The sequence below is a fragment of the Pavona decussata genome, unplaced genomic scaffold, assembly GCF_977016875.1.
Source record: "Pavona decussata unplaced genomic scaffold, jaPavDecu1.1 SCAFFOLD_245, whole genome shotgun sequence".
NCBI lineage: Eukaryota > Metazoa > Cnidaria > Anthozoa > Scleractinia > Agariciidae > Pavona > Pavona decussata.
Window position 1 is genome coordinate 1,131,900 of NW_028145650.1, and position 18,588 is coordinate 1,150,487.

At 39.0% G+C, this 18,588-nt stretch overlaps 1 long non-coding RNA gene and 1 pseudogene across 2 annotated transcripts in view; both read left to right on the plus strand.

Moving 5' to 3' along the window:
- Positions 1 to 288: 288 nt before the first annotated feature.
- Positions 289 to 18,588, plus strand: part of LOC146457220 (uncharacterized) — a 61,335-nt pseudogene continuing 43,035 nt past the window's right edge. Inside the window, exons 1-7 of the transcript XR_014858574.1 lie at positions 289 to 413; positions 12,168 to 12,251; positions 12,910 to 12,960; positions 13,744 to 14,163; positions 14,517 to 14,642; positions 15,723 to 15,953; positions 17,176 to 17,346. The product of XR_014858574.1 is annotated as an uncharacterized LOC146457220 (transcript). The remainder of the gene's footprint in view (positions 414 to 12,167; positions 12,252 to 12,909; positions 12,961 to 13,743; positions 14,164 to 14,516; positions 14,643 to 15,722; positions 15,954 to 17,175; positions 17,347 to 18,588) is intronic.
- The window catches only part of LOC146457221 (uncharacterized), a 176,522-nt gene continuing 162,801 nt past the window's right edge, over positions 4,868 to 18,588 (plus strand). Inside the window, exons 1-2 of the long non-coding RNA XR_014858567.1 lie at positions 4,868 to 4,943; positions 5,733 to 5,980. This is a non-coding gene — a long non-coding RNA (uncharacterized LOC146457221). The remainder of the gene's footprint in view (positions 4,944 to 5,732; positions 5,981 to 18,588) is intronic.

Genomic DNA, 18,588 nt, shown 5'->3' on the forward strand with positions numbered 1-18,588 from the left:
TACAAAATTGAGCATTATATGAGGTATGCCGATCCAAGTATGGAACAGAAAACGACTTTCTCTCCAGGCTGATACAAGCTGCATTTAGTCTATTCAGTGTTACACGTTGGGTTACAAAAATAAATGAAAAATTCTATTCAGCCGCAGTACCGCAGGTTAAAATAAAAATTTCCGCAAAACCGCACTAAAAATAACGCAAAACCGCATCACCGTCATGATTGTGCTGACGAACTTCATTCGAGTTTAAAAATAAATTAAGCTGCGCTCTGTTGGATAAAGATAAAGGTTGTCTACTTGATTGGCATGGTTTAGCTAGGGCATGTCAGATTTGTATTTCAATGATGATAAATGTAGTCATAATGATAACAAATCCTTTTATTTTCTTGAGGGTCTGGCGACGACATATCTAGAAGGTAAGTTCAATCTTCAATAAGAAGTATTATTTTTGCTACAGTCAATTTAAGCGGTTGTTGAAGAGTTGAGGAGAAATCGTTAAGTTCTCACTTCAATTTTTTCGCAGTATTCTTTTCCCGTGCTTTTCGGTTAAGGGCTTAATGTCGGCACTAGCCTGTCATGTAGGGTGCACGTATTTCTCACACCCTAGCTAGTATACACTTTCCAAGATATTTCTTGAAACAGAATCTCTAGTTTGCAAGGCCGAGCTTCAGATGTGTTATTTTTAAACTCAAGCAAGTAATAACTTTATACCTTAAATAGTTTTGGACTGGATGGTAAACCAAATACGAGCCTATCATTTGTTTTTACTTTTTAATTACACCGCAATCATCATAACAACTCAATACACTGCAAACTGTGATCCGCTCTGATAAAGGGTTAACACTCGAAACCTCAGCTTTGAAATTTCTCGGTGACTAAATTACTTATCACTGACTCGATCTGTTGATTAAACCAAACACTGATTCGTCTCTACCCTCCCACTGACGCAATACCACAGTTTCTGTTATTAGCTCCTTTTCTACACTGCAAAACACTTTGCCAATGAAAAGTAGAACCTATGCGTTCCTGTGAATTTTTAAACTCCAATAAAGTTCGTCAGCACAATCATATTGACCTCTCAGTTTCCAATGGAAGAAGTATTCTAGAAGGTCGCTTTTGTTTTCATCGGCTCTTTGTCGATGTTCTTGGCCGTCGATTGTCGATGTCACCCAGTCGTAACGGGAAATTCTGATAGCTTCATTAAATACTTAATCAGTTAAACCAAATTTAAATCGAGGAAGTTTCTTTCCCTTGAGACTTTATGAAAGATCAAACGTTTAGTGTGGATAGACATATTTTCCATACTGAAATTTTGTCGTATTCTAGTTACTTTCAGTTCTTTAGAGGACTCCACATGCCTCTATGTATCAGCGACCCATGTGGCTAATTAAACTCTCGCGGTATACTGGTATACCACTAGAGTATACTGTAAAAAGAAGTATGCTGGTTCACTCAATCTTCACTCTTTTCCAAAAATCAATCACAAGAGTTATTCTCACTTCTCACTATCCCGATTATACGAATGGTTGGTTTCATCAACACAGTTGACCAGGTCATTTGTTCTTAGTATTCTATTTTTTTTAAGAGAGCAATTCTTTTTTTTCCTTGCCTTTCGGCATGTCGGCTAAACGGCATGGAGGAAATAATTTGGAAACGCAATCCAGATGATTAAGATTCTATCAAAAACAAGGACACTGGAGTAATCCCTTAAAAAAAAAAAAAACAAAGGGGTTTGGTAAAGTAGGTCCAGTGTATCTGTGTCGTACAGGTAAAAGTGAGGGGGTTCTGTGCTTTAACAGAGAAAGCAGTATTATTTGTTCTCAGACTCAATTATTGCAAATTGGAGGTACTTTTGTGCTAGAAAGGTTTTGAAACATGAAATGAAAAATGCCGAGCCAGAATTGATTCTACCTGTCACACTATATGGCGCCATCCAAATTCGACTTGATTGATGTCTTAGCCGGACAGTCATGGATGATTTAGTAAGTGGGTTCCAACGCCCCTGGAAATAAAAATGTTCTTTGTTTTAAGCTTCTTATGGTCACCATTGATGAATAGCGGCTCTTTTAATTAGCAAAGAACGTGATCACACAGAATAACTTCAGGCAATTCGAGGAGCAAAATATTGGTATCAAGTTCGAAGTGTTAACTGACGGCGAGGAAACAAATATCAAACTTTTACTCTACGGAAATTCGCTGTATTAGAAGACCTTGAGGAATGTAATTTTGGCATGACCAACTGAATGTTTGTATACCATTTTCCTGCGGCATGAGGCTGCTAGGGTTGATAACAATTCCTTGCACTGCTTAGGAGCGTTATATGATGCGGTCGGAAGCTTCCCAATAACTAGCGAAAATAGTTAGCCAGCAAGGAGACAGTTTCGTGAAAGAGACTGACCGTATACGCTTTTTCAACTGATGTTTAAGGAAAAAATTCCTACCCTCTGAGAGTACAAAATAGGCCATTTGATAGTGATATTTTAAATGTAAGTATAGCGGGGTTATTTGGGCAGTAAGTGGAAATATGGAGATTTTTTAAGTTTTGGGAAATTTACAACGAGCGGCACTGGTTGAATAAAGAAAGATCTGGATACGAAACATAATTCAAAGCATACTTTTGAAAGGAAGGTGATCATTCGGTTTAGATTTGCGGCTTTGACCAAACAACAATTGCATATGAAAACCTTTGTGCTGATTAGTTGATTACGGAAAATAGTTTGACTTCTATTTTCTGTGATTTGTGGTGAGTCTGAACCGTAGCAGTGTTTCCCGTTTCGTTGGGCATTAATTAAACGGAAACATTTAATAAACAACCCTGGTTGGACGCGACAAACCCGACTGTTTTCCTGTTTTGACATTGAAAAGAGCTATTGCGAGTACCATCGCTTTATAGCTTTGAGTGCTCGACGCTTTACAGTACGTCTTTTAGTTCATAGCCAGAACTTTTACTCTGTGCAGCGCCGGATGCGCCATGTTTACAGACAAACGCATCTGTTGCTATTTACTTGGGCAAAACCAGTAGGGATCCGCTATTTCAGCACCTCGTGAATCTCGTCATGTTTATTCGATTTCTTCGAATCAGTGATCATGAGTTCTTGGAGCTAGATTTAATTCTAAAAATAAACGCTAAAAGTGATCGACGATTCGACCTTTCAACGGTCCGTACCAAGTTCGGTGTTAAGGATAACTTAGATAAACCATGCATATTAATATGCAATATTGTAATGTCTTTGAATCACTAAGTCGCCAAAGTGCTTGAGGGTGCTAAAGTATTTACATAGAAACATTAAGAAATAGGGGCATAATGCATAAAAAGCTAGTAGAATAAATAACCTTACGCGAATCACATGATGACAAGTGATTCGATATTTTAAAACCGGATAATTTTCATATTCGGACCACTCACAAAGCTGATCATTAATGCGACCAATTTTGCCTATTGGACAAAAGGCTAACCCCCCTTATTACTATATAATGAGACTGGTGTTGCTTATCAGATGCCAATTAGTTTTAGAGGAAAACTGGTGATAAGAAAAAAAATAGATCATGGAATTTGAAGTTTGAAATTAAAGGTATAATTGTGTATTTATATGTTTTTGTGAAGTTCAGAATTTTTATTTTACTACTTTATTCCTTCCTTTAAAATTCAAAAATAAGGTTCTGTAATAGCTCAAAGATACGATTATGGCTGCTGCAAATATTACATATTACTGACTGGATGAGTATTAAAAACGAAAGAGTGCATCATCACCAACACGCACGTAAAATAAAAGAAGCATAACACTTGTGCACGAAGTCCCTGGTAACAGAAGTGACGTCATTATTCTGGCATCCCGCGATATTTTAAGGTGTTTACTCAACTTTACAAATAAGAGCACGATTTCATGGCAAATTTCAGGCAGGGCTACAATTTTTACGCGGAATGCCCGTAGGGCTGGCCGTGTCTAGGTTTCGGTCGGGTATCTTTTTACGCGGGATGCCCTGAAGGGGCATACCGTGTCTAAAAACGGGTCGATTTCTTTTTCCTCGTAGCCACAAATGTGTAAATTAATTTATTCATTAAACTCACCCCTCTCCTACTCGGGATGTATTGTTCTGATTGTCTTCAACAACAGCAGGCCAATCAAAATCCATTCTTGTCGATTATATCGCGAGGGAGGGGACCCATTCAGCCCTATCTGTATGACGTCAACGGATCATTTGATATATTTATTAAGATTGGATTAAATTTGTGGCGCCATATTGTTAACATGTTGTGGACTCAAGTGTGCCGTTTTCAAACGGAAATTTCACCATTTTGAAGTAGTGAATCGAAAGAATAACTTCTAAGAAGCACTCGACATCTAAAACGGTGGAAATTGGAGAGTTCCTGGCGAAGGAATCGTGCTTTGTTTGACAGTGCCGAACCACGATAGGAGACAGAAAAGAGGTGATCGAGAAGCTTACGTTATTCCCGAAATTTCCGGTGAGATCTTCAGTAGCGTAACACAAGGGAAACAACATAACGCGATCTTCTTGACTCAAAATATTCCATTAGCAATGATAGTTTTATCAATCGGCGAGGCATACAGTTGGAATAAATGAATCAGCCACAGCATCTTCGAGAGTTCCTGGCAAACGAATCGTGCTTTGTTTCACAGTCTTAGATCACGATGGCAGACTGAAAAGAGGTCACTTACATTATCGTAATGGAATTTGCGGAATTTCCCTTGAAACCCCGAGTAGCGTAACACAAGGGAAACAACGTAACGCGATCTTCGTGACTCAAACTTTTCCATTAGCGAGGATAGTTTTATAAATCTGCGAAGCATACACTTTGAATAAATGAATCAGCCACAGCATCACGCGTAATCCCAGTATAGCGGGCATCTTGCTTTTTTTTCTTCCTCGTAGCCACAAATCTGTACACTAATTTATTCATTAAACCCTCCCCTCTCCTACTCGGGGTGTATTGTTCTGATTGTCTTCAACAGAAGCAGGCCAATCAAAATCCATTCTTGTCGCTTATATCGCGAGGAAGGGGACCCACTCACCCCTACTTGTATGACGTCACGCATCATTTGATTTCTTCATTAAGACTAGATTAAATTGTGGCGCCATATTGTTAACACTTGTGTTGTGGACTCAAGTGTGCCGTTTTCAAACGGAAATTTCACCATTTTGAAGCGGTGAATCGAAAGAATAACTTCTAACAAGAGAAAATCATTTTTCTTTTGCTTCTAAGAAGTACTCGACATTTAAAACGGTGGAAATTGGAGAGTTCCTGGCGAAGGAATCGTACTTTGTTTGACAGTCCCGAACTACGATGGGAGACTAACATTGAGAAGCTTACATTATCGTAATGGAATTTCCGATATTTCCGGTGAGACCCTTTGTAGCGTAACACAAGGGAAACAACGTAACGCGATCTTCTTGACTCAAAATATTCCATTAGCAAGGATAGTTTTATCAATCGGCGAAGCATACAGTTGGAATAAATGAATTAGCCCCAGCATCTCGCGTATATGCCAGTATAGGCATCTTGTTTTTTTTTTCTTCGTCGTGTCCACAAATCGACACATTAATTACGCGGGATGCCCTGAGGGGGCATACCGTGTCTAAAAACGGGTCGATTTCTTTTTTTTTTTTTGTTTTTTTTTTTCTTCCTCGTAGCTACAAATGTGTACATTAATTTATTCATTAAACTCTCCCCTCTCCTACTCGGGATGTATTGTTCTGATTGTCTTCAACAACAGCAGGCCAATCAAAATCCATTTTTGTCGCTTATATCGCGAGGGAGGGGACCCACTAACCCTTACCTGTGTGACGTCAACGCATCATTTGATTTCTTAATTAAAAGTGCATTAAATTGTCGCGCCATATTGTTTATAACATGTTCTGGACTCAAGTGTGCCGTTTTCAAACGGAAATTTCACCATTTTGAAGCGGCAAATCGAAAGAATAACTTCTAAGAAGCACTCGACATTTAAAACGGTGAAAATTGGTGAGTTCATGGCGAAGGAATCGTGCTTTGTTACACAGTCTTAGACCACGACGCGAGACTGAAGAGAGGTCATTGAGAGGCTTATGTTATCGTAATGGAATTTCAAAAATTTCCAGTGAAAGTCTGGGTCACGTAATACAAGGGAAACAACGTAACTCAATCGTCGTGACTCAAACTATTCCATTAGCAAGGATAGATTTATCAATCGGCGAAGCATACAGTTGGAATAAATGAATCAGCCCCAGCATCACGCGTAATGCCAGTGTAGCAGGCATCTTGTTTATGCATTAAAATATGTCCTCCCCTAGTAGGGATCTATTGTTCTGATTGTATTCAACAAAAACGGCCCAATCAAAATCCATTATCGGCGCGTGTATCACCAGGGAGGGGAACCACTCATCTCTACCTGTGTGACGTCAATGCAAATCACCATTTAGAAGGTTGTTTTCATTCAATGGCGGCCACATGTATGAATTTTTAGACTCTGATCTGCCGTTTTCAGAAAGAAAACAAACGTTTTTCAAGCGGTAAATCGAAATAATAACTTCTAGGTAGTGCTCAAAAGTGGAAACGGTGGAAATTGGGAGAGTTCACAGCGAAGAAACAACGCTTTCACAAACAGATCAAATAATTTAACGCAAAGGCTGACCCAGACCAGTTCAGCGGGGTCATGACGTTATTGCAGAGTCTTTCCCGGTATGATTCCCAAGTAACACAACGATTAAATATCACGCAGTCTCTCTGATTAAAACCATTCAATTATTTCAATTCCGAAGGGAGGATACAGTAGCTTCACATAGTTTCAAACTTTTCATTTCAGAATGAAATTCATGTTGCCTAAAATATCAATATCATCTCATACTGGAATGAAAACAATCTCCACCCCTTGCGTTTCCCGAAAGTCCCAATAGGTTTTTTTTTTTTTTTTTTTTTGTCAAATCCTTTCTTTGTCTTCGATTGGTGACGCTCCTTTAGTCAGTACTTTGACCAACGAATTGGCTATAAATATAAGCGAAAAAACTGTATCTCTAAATTTAATCTTATAAGAAGGAATAAATGGGGCTTCATTAAGCATTTCGTGTAATGCCGATTAAGGGCATCTTGTTGCTCAGGCAATCGATACTCATATCTTCATCACCAAATTACACGATATATTTTAGCCCCGGATAATAATATTGTGCTGAAGGTTGATGACGAATGTATGGCGTTACATCCCCGCCGAAATTCAAGGTTTGCTTTCGATGTTCAAGTTTATCATTTACCCTTGTTCTTCACCATGCGACATTTGAGTTTCGTTATTCAGCATTGCTGTTCACCATGCGACATTCGAGTTTTATAATTCAACATTGTTGCTTACGATGCGACATTAGGGTTTCACAATGAGACATTTAGACTGCAAGCAGTCCCTTTCTGGTTAGTCGAGATGGTGCTCATAGCGCAGCGAGACTGGAGCGAGCTCCCCAAGCCCCCTTCCGCTCGTTCGCTCTAGCTTTTTTTCGCGCTCGGCTATTTCGCGCAACCTCTCGACTATCCAGAAAGGGACTGCTTGCAGTCTATGAGACATTGGAGTTTTACCTTCAAACATTTCCGTTTTGTACGCGACATACGACTTTTTCCAATTGTACATCGGTTTCACATTTTAAAATAATAGTTTCCACTCACCATTCGAGTTTCGCATTTTTAATGGCAAGATTCCATGTAATATTCAAGTTTCATCATTCAACATTCAAGTTTTAAATTGAACTTCACGGATGAATGGTTGACCTTTAGTAGCGAATCCACAGTAGTAACAGAGCGCAAGGAGTAACGCAAGGACAGCTACACGACCGCTCCACGGCAGCACGTGTACGATGGATTCTAATGCCAGGAACGCAAGATCAACGCTTCGTCGTGCAACAGAACAACTACTTACAGAATTTTTTGGATAAAACTAGTGAGCAGTACGTCTGCGAACTCTTGCAGTTGTAAAACGATTTATTTTCTCCTATGCGTTTCGTGTGACTAACGCGCACTTCGTCAGGGAGTTTTACAATACAACATAAGTGACCCGTATATATACCTACATAAAAGACTAAAATAAATTTTACATTACGTAATACCGCACTTACGCTAGCGGATTTACATGTAGGAAACAGGCGAAAAGGTGTGCAAGGAGTGACATATTTTGTGCGTGACACAATTTTTTGGGGCCCACAGTTTTAGCTAAAACTCTTTACAAATATCTGTACATACCTTCCCATGGGTAGTCAATTGATAATATCGATAATCGATAGCATTCGATAACAATCGATAAAAATCGATTAATTTTTTCGAAATTCGATAAAAATCGATGAAAGATTTCGTTGTGAGTAATCGATAATCATCGATTTTTGAATCAGGGCTATCGATTTTACTGATAAATATCGAATTCAGTCGAAACTGAATTATCGTTCTAATTTTCGAAACGGAAACACCAAAAGATATTAAAGAACTCGCAGAGACACTTATAACAACTTCCCTGTTCGTTAAACGATAAAGATTGCTTCATCTTTTCTACAGACTTTAAGTATTACACAGCGTGTGTTGTAATTTTTTAAATCCGATATTGATCTCTGGTTGATTATTCCACAGTTTTATTTATTTGCTGATGTAACACAATCGTACGCTCGTTGCTCTATCACCCAGTCTTTAAACGAAAAGATTTTCGTGATTTTTTGAGTAACTGATATGAACAAATCATCTAGACGCCCTCGGGCTCGTAATCTAAATTCTTCTTGTTCCCCATATTTCTTAGGTTAAAACATGGTTTCAAAACCAGCGTAACAAAGGAAAAAGAGAAAATTTAGACGATAACCTTGAAGCCGAGAAGCCGGAAAAGGAAAAATAATTTATGTCTGTATTCGAACCCGGTTAATCGAACAATAAAACCAGGAAGAAAATCATAATGCAGTCTCTTTGGTTTCTTGTACAGTGCTTGTGAACAAATCATTTCATTGCCGCCTTAGAAAGTCTAAATTTAAAGAGTCACAATCAAACGCTCCCTCAACGGAAACAGGATAATTTTTATCGATTCGAAAACGATCGATGAATCCGATACAATCGAGAACATTAACACTTCGTCGGCGTGTGAGTATCGAATTTGATCGATTGACCGATGAAGTCGACGATATCGTTTAAGTTCAATTTATCGATAGATACCGATTTATCGAATAATTTTCCGATTGACTACCCCGGGATACCTTTCGAGTCGTTTCACCCTTCTAGCAATAAGAAAGCCTTTATTAAGGGGGAATTAATAAGGTACGCTAGAAATAGTTCTTCCTTTGCGTCCTTCGCTGAGACTAGGGAGAAATTTTGGAGACGTCTACGGCTGAGAGGTTATCCCTTCAGATTTTTGCTTCCACTGTTTCGCGCAATACGTTACAGTGACAGGAAGGGTTGGCTTAGAAGTAAACCTCACAAAAGGTCAGGGGTTAACAAGACTATTGACTTTAAAACCACCGTTAACTGCAGTCACGCATGTATCAAGCATGTTATTAGCCGAATACTACCAGATTTGGACTGCACTGTCTTTTACAAGTCTACTGTAACTTTAGCTAATCTATGTAAATAGGCTGTACAAAATTTTTTGGGGCCCACAGTTTTAGCTAAAACTGTGCACGCACAATATATGTCACACCTTTTCGCCTGTTTCCTACATGTAAATCCGCTAGCGTAGGTGCGGTTTTACGTAATGTAAAATTTATTTTAGTCTTTCATGTAGGTATATATACAGGTCACTTATGTTGTATTGTAAAACTCCCTGACGAAGTGTGCGTTAGTCACACTAAACGCATAGGAGAAATCGTTTTACAACTGTAAGAGTTCACAGACGTGCTGCTTACTAGTTTTATCCAAAAAAATTCTGTAAGTAGCTGTTCTGCTACACGACGAAGCGTTGATCTTGCGTTCCTGGCATTAGAATCCATCGTACACGTGCTGCTGTGGAGCGGTCGTGTAGTTGTCTCGTGTGTCGTGCTTGCGTTACTCCTTGCGCCCATGCTCTGTTCCTACTGCGGATTTGCTACTAAAGGTCAACCATTCATCCGTGAAGTTCAATTTAAAACTTGAATGTTGAATGATGATACTTGAATATTAAATGAAATCTTGCCATTAAAAATGCGAAACTCGAATGGTGAGTGGAAACTATTATTTTAAAATGTGAAACCGATGTACAATTGGAAAAAGTCGTATGTCGCGTACAAAACGGAAATGTTTGAAGGTAAAACTCCAATGTCTCATTGTGACACTAATGTCGCATCGTACGTAACAATGTTGAATTATAAAACTCAAATGCCGCATGGTGAAGAACAAGGGTAAATGATAAATTTGAACATCGAAAGCAAACCTTGAATCAGTTGGCGGGGATGTAACGCCATATCAAACGAATGCTTCGTCATGACTCGTCTGTTTTGCAAATATAGATGTTTATCACGGTTATTTTAGATTTTGATGTTGGCCAGGTAACGAAACTTCATTGACACTGCTGGAAAGAGCACCTTAACGGTTACCCGGGACCTTCAGAGGTGTCTCGCGTTTAAGCGATGTAGCGCGTCCAGTTTAAACTGTAGATACCTAAATCCTTATATCAAATTAAAGCTTATAGAGCTGACTATCAAACCATGCCAAGAATTTTGAAGTAAAATAAATTGTCGAATTTTTCACGACCCCTAATTGCGAGCGTCCGAATCACCTTTTTAAAGCTACAAGTCTAAGTGAATTTTGTTTTTTGCTAATTTAATTTGCTCCTCAGATTCCTGACCCAAAGCGCTAAAAAAACGTGTCTGCGTTTTGCCATACTCAATCGCAGTGAAAAGTTATAGAGCATTTTCGAAATAGGATGAAAAAAATGTGGAGTAATCGTACAAAAATCACTCTCGGAGAAAAAATATTTCGAAAGAAAAAATTCGCAGACACGTTTTTGTTGTTTATATGTTAAACTAGCTACTGTCCAAATTTGAAGGCAAACGAACAAATTCCTTTTGAGTTTTAGCTCTTTGAAGTGGCTCCTCCAAGTGAAAAAAATTTATTCGAGAAAACAGCGCTAAAAATTCGGCAATTCATTTTATTTCAAAATTCTTGGCTTAGTTGGATAGCCAGCTCTATAAGCTTTAATTTGATATAAGGGTTCAGGTATCTACAGTTTAAACCGGACGCGCTACATCGCTTGGACGCGAGACACCTCTGAAGACACCTCTGAAGGTCCCGGGTAACCTTAAAAAAAGGGAAAAGGCCGAGGTTAAGAGTTGTCTTTAAAAATAACGAAGATTTTAATAATTCCGTTACCGGTCTCTTAAACATGTAAATTTCGCAGACTGTTGTTTCCGTGAGGCGGGCAATTTGTGCTTCTCCCCATAGTAACAAACGTCTCACATCTTCGCTCTCTCGGAACAGCAGGCCTTCACCTTTTTGTAGCTCTGTTTTCACTGGACCCAGATAACCTGCGGCTCCATTGTTTTTTTAGTCTAGGCGCATTATTTTGTTGTCCGTTCGTTTGTCCTCGCGACCAATAATTGATGGTTTGCATGTGACGTCACGGTGGCCATGTTGGTGGACAGGAACAATAAGATTTTTCTCCTCTTGCAGTTAACTTCCATTTTGATGCAAACTATATGAGCAAATTTTTTCCTGTTTTGTCCACTTGCATGGCGGCAATGCAATCCACCTATATGAGATGTTGTTGACGTTGCAGATCGCCCCTTTTGAAAGACAAAACTCTTAGACTTGGGAATTTTATTTTTTAAATATTTTCAGGTGCATGCTCTCTCTAGCAGGTAGTGCCACTGTATTTTTGTACATGACAATTTAAAATAATTGTAATGAGCGTCTATGTGAAAAACAGCATGATTCGTCTTAGAAAAACGTAATGTATCAAAATACAAGCGAGACGCAAAGAGAAGTCGAAATGCGGCCGGAGCAAAAGGACTTTGCCTAGTAAAGGAAACTTCTAAAGAAATACTTATTAGAAAAGTAGGGTGTAAGGTATAAGGGCCTCTTGCTGTTTGAATTTATAATTCTGATGCCATAAAATCAAAACACAGTTAACGACAAAAAAGTACGTAGGTTGATTGTGGAGAAATTTTTATGCCATGCCTAAAATTTTCACAGATTTTTTCCCCATGATTCAGATCAGTAGCTCAATCTTTTTTTGCCTTTTTCTTCACAACAGACCATTAAGCCGTGAGCGTGATGGCTGAACAAGATAAATATCTTTTTGTCTTCATTTCCATCGTCATATTTGTCCACACGAAAGGTACCTTACTTTTAATTAACAAGAGAGGATACTCTCCTGCTCATAGCCTGTAGGGGTTGAAAGAGGAATTGCTAACGTATTTCATGCTTCTTCTTTTACAATTCAATCATTTTATCCTTAATTTATCATATGCCTGCTTATAAAGTGGTTTTGTTTTTCCCCTATAATTCATTTTAACAATAATAGAAGAGAGGGCATTCTATTATCTAATGTAGGGAACGCAGGGGACTGGTAAGGTGTCAGGAGGAGGTGAGGATGTGTCCACAAAAGCTATGATGTTCGAGTTAAAAGGTTCATTATGGCTGCTTTAGTATTTTCGTCTTCAACAGAGAGTAGAATGTGATTATTTTTGTCTAAAATTGAGACTATTTTACAAAAGGGATGGAAATAGGGCATGGATTTTGGACGTTCGCCGCTTTTGATTGTAGATATTTTGGTCTAAAAGTTAAAAATTGGAAGCTGTGGTTCGCACACTCACACACAAACCTCAAGGTATTTACACATGGTGCCCTTGGGGGGTTGGCTCATTCTAAATTTGTAGACATATTTACTGAGAAGATGTTTGTAAACTCATTACTAGATAGCCATGCATGCTGCTTAAGATTTTCCAGTAAATACTTGTTCATGAAACCTATTAAGAAATTTTGTGTCTTTCCAGCTCAACTAAACGTAACCATTCCTCCAGCTCCTCCACCGGTATTTACCTTGCGTAAGTATCAAAACTCGGGCACTGACATTTTATAACTATTGACTACACTCAACTTCTGTTATAACGGACACCATCAAGACTGCTCGTTTCTGAGCGTCCGTAAAAAACATGCTTATGAGTATTTTCATTGTTGTTGAGATGAAACACCAGTCCCAGAGGATTTTCATCGTAAAAGGAGGTAATATATTTACACAGCTGGATGGCACATTCTACTGTAATTGCAAATACCCTAGTAGTACTCTATCTGAAATTTGCTTTATCCACATTTTTTCTGTTGTCGGCTTCGAAAGGAAACCATTTATACTAAATCAAGGTAACGGTATCTAATTAGTTTTTTGTCGTAATTCCTCCTTTCTCACTCAGTGACTGGCTCGATTTATTGAATGACTGCCTGCATGACTGACAGACTGAATACCTGACTCACAGACTAAGGCCCGGGTCAAGCGTCGAACTTCACATAAGACGAACTTGCAATTGCAATTTGGGCCGACCCAAATGGGTAAAGTTTCACGTCGACTGAAATTAAGAGCAGCATAGACAAATTTTTCGGTCAACGGGATTTCAGTGCGCGGGATTTATTCATTAATGTATATTAAGATTAACGTTTGTCCCACAGTCGATCTTCATACGTTCTATCAGTCTAAATCGGACGGATATAACGTTTTCATACTTGGTTCGATCGCTCAATGTCGACTCGCCTAATGATATTTTTGCTTCCTGACACAACACTCTGTTTGTTTGCCTTCTAAGTGCTTTCTTGCTTTCTGCAATTTTACACTTCAGCTCCAAACTGTCGGGATCACGACGGAAACATACACCAAATTGGTGATGCATGGAAACCAAGCGACTTATCCACGTGTACTTGTACCGGTCCACGCATCGATGGACAACAAAATACAAGACAAAGAGGTGAATTTTGGCTGGAGGATCCCAGAACAATTTGCATTTGTACTCAAGACAACTCAGTAATATGCAGCAAACTACCCGACCCCGTATGCTTAGATGCTAGCGGAAATTTTCGAAACGATTTTGAGACTTGGTTGAACGGGTCCTGTGTGGAATGCGTATGCGTCAATGGCAGTATAAACTGCACTAGATATGATGTCAATATAACGTATGGATTGTACAAAGTTGCTGAATATCCTACGTGTCAACAGTGTGATATTCCGACCAAAACAGCAATGGCCTTAAGTTCCTGCAAAGGTGGGTTGCAAATGTAATAGTAATCTTTCTGGGATGACACGAAGTAAAGTTGCGCAGAGTGCAGTGATATCTTCGGATCTTCCTCGGTAATCCTCGACAACTTTGTAAATCTTCGGAAATTTTTCTGAGAAAAAATAACATATTTTCAAAATATTCTGGCAGTATTCGGGACACCATTGGAAGAGTCCGAAAAGGGTTTGTAAACGGCTGCTTAGAAATGTGAAATTTTCTTCTGTTGTTTGTGAAACATGGAGTTAAAAAACAAGTACCACATACTTTCGTTTGCCTGTATCAAGTACCGTAACTTTGATGTTCAGCTCAAAGAGTTATAATTTTGTTTTATTTCTGCTCAGCCTTTCGTGATAACAGAGCAATGCTGACCGAATGTGCACTCAGGGGCTTTTACATTTGGAATATTCACCGCTGTAATGGGATCGATGAATGCCCGGATGGATCAGACGAGAAAGACTGTGGGAACGGTAGATATCGCCAACTGGCCATTGTTAAGCATACTTTATAAAGTATACAGCTTATACCAAATGTACATTGAAATCATTCTTCTCCAGATAGAAGTTTATAGATTCTGGGACCTAAAATTGACTAATTAAAGTCACCAAAAATCAATGAAAATCGGAAAGGTCCCGGTATTTTCAAAAAGGACATTTCCGAGTTGCTTTGAACCTCATTACGAAAGCGAGGCTAAGTGCAAAGTTTTTATTATGAAAATTAGTCTTCGTCATGTGCAACAAAACTAATTTTTATTTGTAAAGCTTGCACTTAACCTCGCTTTCATAATGAGGTTCACAGCAACTCGAAAATGGCCATGGCCCACTGTCCCAAGAGCATAAACGCCACGATGTTTGTATTATTGTTTCGTTTTCCATTTTACTGGATTGTAGCGATGTCTTGCAATGATTCCATTGGTAGAGTTTCTTTTGTCACAAGGTTGTATAGTCTCGTCTTCCTCCTAGGACTTTATGATAAAAAACACAAGGAATTATACCACTCAACTTTAAAGCTATAGTAAGGGGATTCGATGTCAAAATGACAGACATGATTGGTTGGAATTTAAAACAACCTTTTATAGGTACAAGAATCTTGTTTACGGGCGTGGCTGAAATTCATTTTCTGGTACCAATTCTGACAAAAGAGTGATTTTTACGTTTCAAAGTTTATTCTAGCTGTGAAAAATTTAATTCAGCACCATGAGCCGGCCAGACTAAAGGATGCTGCCATGTTTTTTCTCACAAAAATTTAATGATCTTGTTGGGATCTGTTAAAAAAATAACAAGTAACTATTTGGGAGGGACTTCGTCAAAGGTGTGTGTGCCTGTTTTATCGGAAAGTTAAGCACTAGAGTTCATTTTTCGGTACAATGTAGTTAAGGGGTAGAGTTTTGAGGGATAGACGGCCTGCTTAACATGAACGTGTCACACTGATTAAGGTGTGTACATTTCTAGTTTTTTAAGATAACTTTGACGAAGAGAAAGAAAGGAGTTATAAATTCCTTTAGGCATTTCCTATTTCTTTATTGCAATTTTATTATGACTTGATTTTAGTGAACTGTAAAGACGAAGAAGGAGGTACACTTCTGATAAAAGACCAAAATGGTTGGAAAGTGTCCAAGTGCCTCAGTTGCCGCTGCAATGCAGGACTGGTAACATGCAAAAGAACCTTGACGATCAACTTTCCAGGATTTTTTGGCGCTTTCTATAAACAAGAAGACAACTGCACACAGCCATCCTGCAAGGTCCTCAAGTTTATAAGAGAAAACAGGGAGCGATGCGAAGGTGAGAATTACTGGTTGTAACTCCACAAACTGAGACCAGATTATTTTTTACGGCTTTTAAGATTACGTAAGTACGGGAGGCGTCGTGACCTAGTGATTGGAGCGCCGGACTTGTAATTCGGAGGTCCCGGGTTCAAGCCCCGCTCTTGGATTTGTTTCACGGAGCCCCGTTTTTAACTGGTTTGCTTCCCACCATCTGGGATTTTCAACAAATGTTATGTTGAGTTTGTATATTTATTTCAATGGCGCTACAGTGCTAAATACTTTAACACTTAAATAAAGTTACTTATTGCGTTCGAAAGAACACACGTCATACACAGATTGGAGTCGAGATTGTATGAGTAAGTCTCCTGCAGATTATTCAGGAGCGGATGGCATCATCACCAACTTGGCAAAGGAGAGAGAGCCTGGGATCGAGATCATCAAACGCACTGCCTAATCATTGATTATTACTAGTTTATTTTATTTATTTAACCGTTGTGACGTAACCGTTTTGCGATGAGTTAGACAGAGCAGCAGTAGAAGAGGTTGAAATACACGCCTATTATACGAGCAAAATCGAATCAAATCGTTAACGTATTCCCAAATCCAAACTCTTTTTTCCTCCTAAAATCATGTTAGGAAATTTCTGTCTACTCACCAATTGTTTTATGTGATAGAAGTTTCTACTTCGTTCAAACGTTGGAACGGTTTCCCTGCAGAAGAAGAGAAGACCACAAAAATCCACCAGACAAAAAGAGGGGTGGTGACGAAACTCAATTGAACTTCTGGCAGAACTAAAACTTTTGATATTGACCTCCAATGTGTAGGAACGTTTATATGTTATATTTTAGGTAGACTGGGTACCATTTGCCCTATTGTAGTTCAAAGACTAAACTGTTTGTATAAATTTCACGAGTTTTTGTTTGAAAATTACAGCATGAAGTGACGAGGATTGACCTCTTCAATTTTAAATATCTGAAAAATATTTTGTTCTTACAAACAGACTATAATTTTCACTTTTGGCGTCAACTTTGTGGTGTATACTATTATCCAACGGTAGAAGGAAAAAACATAAAGCCATGTTGAATGATACTTCAAATACCATAAAAGGGATTAAGCGGGAGTCTCCCTGGTCTTTGTAGTGAAACCAAAGGACACATTTAACTTACTATTACTAATTAATGCAATTATATTTTATCGGTGGTCTGTGCATTTAACACTGGTCCCTTTTTTGTCTTCAGGTGTTGAATTGTTGAAAGACCGTGGGATCATTTTTCAAGGTCAAACTTGGAAATCTGGAGGATGCAGTTTTTACCACCCTGGATTTAGCCGGTCGAGACAGTGTGCAGTAATGACCAGACCTATATGTTATGTCTACAATGGCCACATCTGCTGTGCCTCACAATGCCCAGGTATTGCGTTCTTGTGTCCACTAACGAGTATCCACGATATATAGCGTTGAGGTATTAAGGGCTCTGTCATTTGACGCAAAATGCAGCCAAGCCAATTTAGAATTCAATTTGCAGGGCAGTTTAGTTGAGTTCCTGAGGTCATTTCGCGCTTTGGTTTTCGTTGCTTCGCCACGATCTGCTTGGTTTGAAAAGCTCGCGCATTTTTCTCAACCATTTTTTCCTATGAGAGAAATGTGATGGTATATTTCCAGCCTGGTGAATGAATGAGAATGATGATTATTCAAGAAAGTGACGCAGGCATACTCGGAAAAAAGAAATCCGAGTGCTCCTATCAGGAGTCGAACATAAGACCTTCCGATTACTAGTTCGGGTGCTCTACCACTGAGCTACAGGAGACTCGTGGGAGCTAACGCCATTAAACTAGGTTTATGGGACAAACATCCTGCATACTGCTAGGATTTGAATCCTAGCAGTATGCAGGATGTTTGTCCCATTCACCAGGCTGGAAATATACCATCACATTTCTCTCATATACCACACGTTCGACATTCAAATCCTAGCAGTATGCAGGATGTTTGTTCCATGAACCTAGTTTAATGGTGTTAGCTCCCACGAGTCTCCTGTAGCTCAGTGGTAGAGCATCCGAACTAGTAATCGGAAGGTCTTAGGTTCGACTCCTGATAGGAGCACTCGGATTTCTTTTTTCCGAGTATGCCTGCGTCACTTTCTTGAATAATCATCATTCTCATTTTTTCCTAGTTTTTATAACGTCAAAACTCCGCTAAACTTGGCTAGCGCCCAGAGGTCAGATTCACGAAGAACTCCTAAGTTAACATGTACCTTACTTCTGCTTACTAGTATTGTTTCTTAACAAAACCCCATTGTTGGAATAATGGCATACTATTGTTCAGAAACAGTACTTAAGGCTGGTTCTCATATAATCGCTACGATCGTTACGATCGCTATGATCACTGTTGGATGCGACCAGCGATCCCAGCGATGATAACGATCGTAACGATTGCTTTGATTCTCATATGATCGCTACGATCGCTAACATGTTTCTGAAGTTACATTTTTGTGTTGAATTATGGGATACAAAGTCCAATGTTGTAATGACTTATGGGATATTTCCAGTCGCTACGATTGCTACGATCGCAGAAACCAATTCTCATATGGTCGTTTTGATCGCTATGATTGCTACGATCGCGCAACACCGATCGCTACGATCGTCGAGATAGAAAT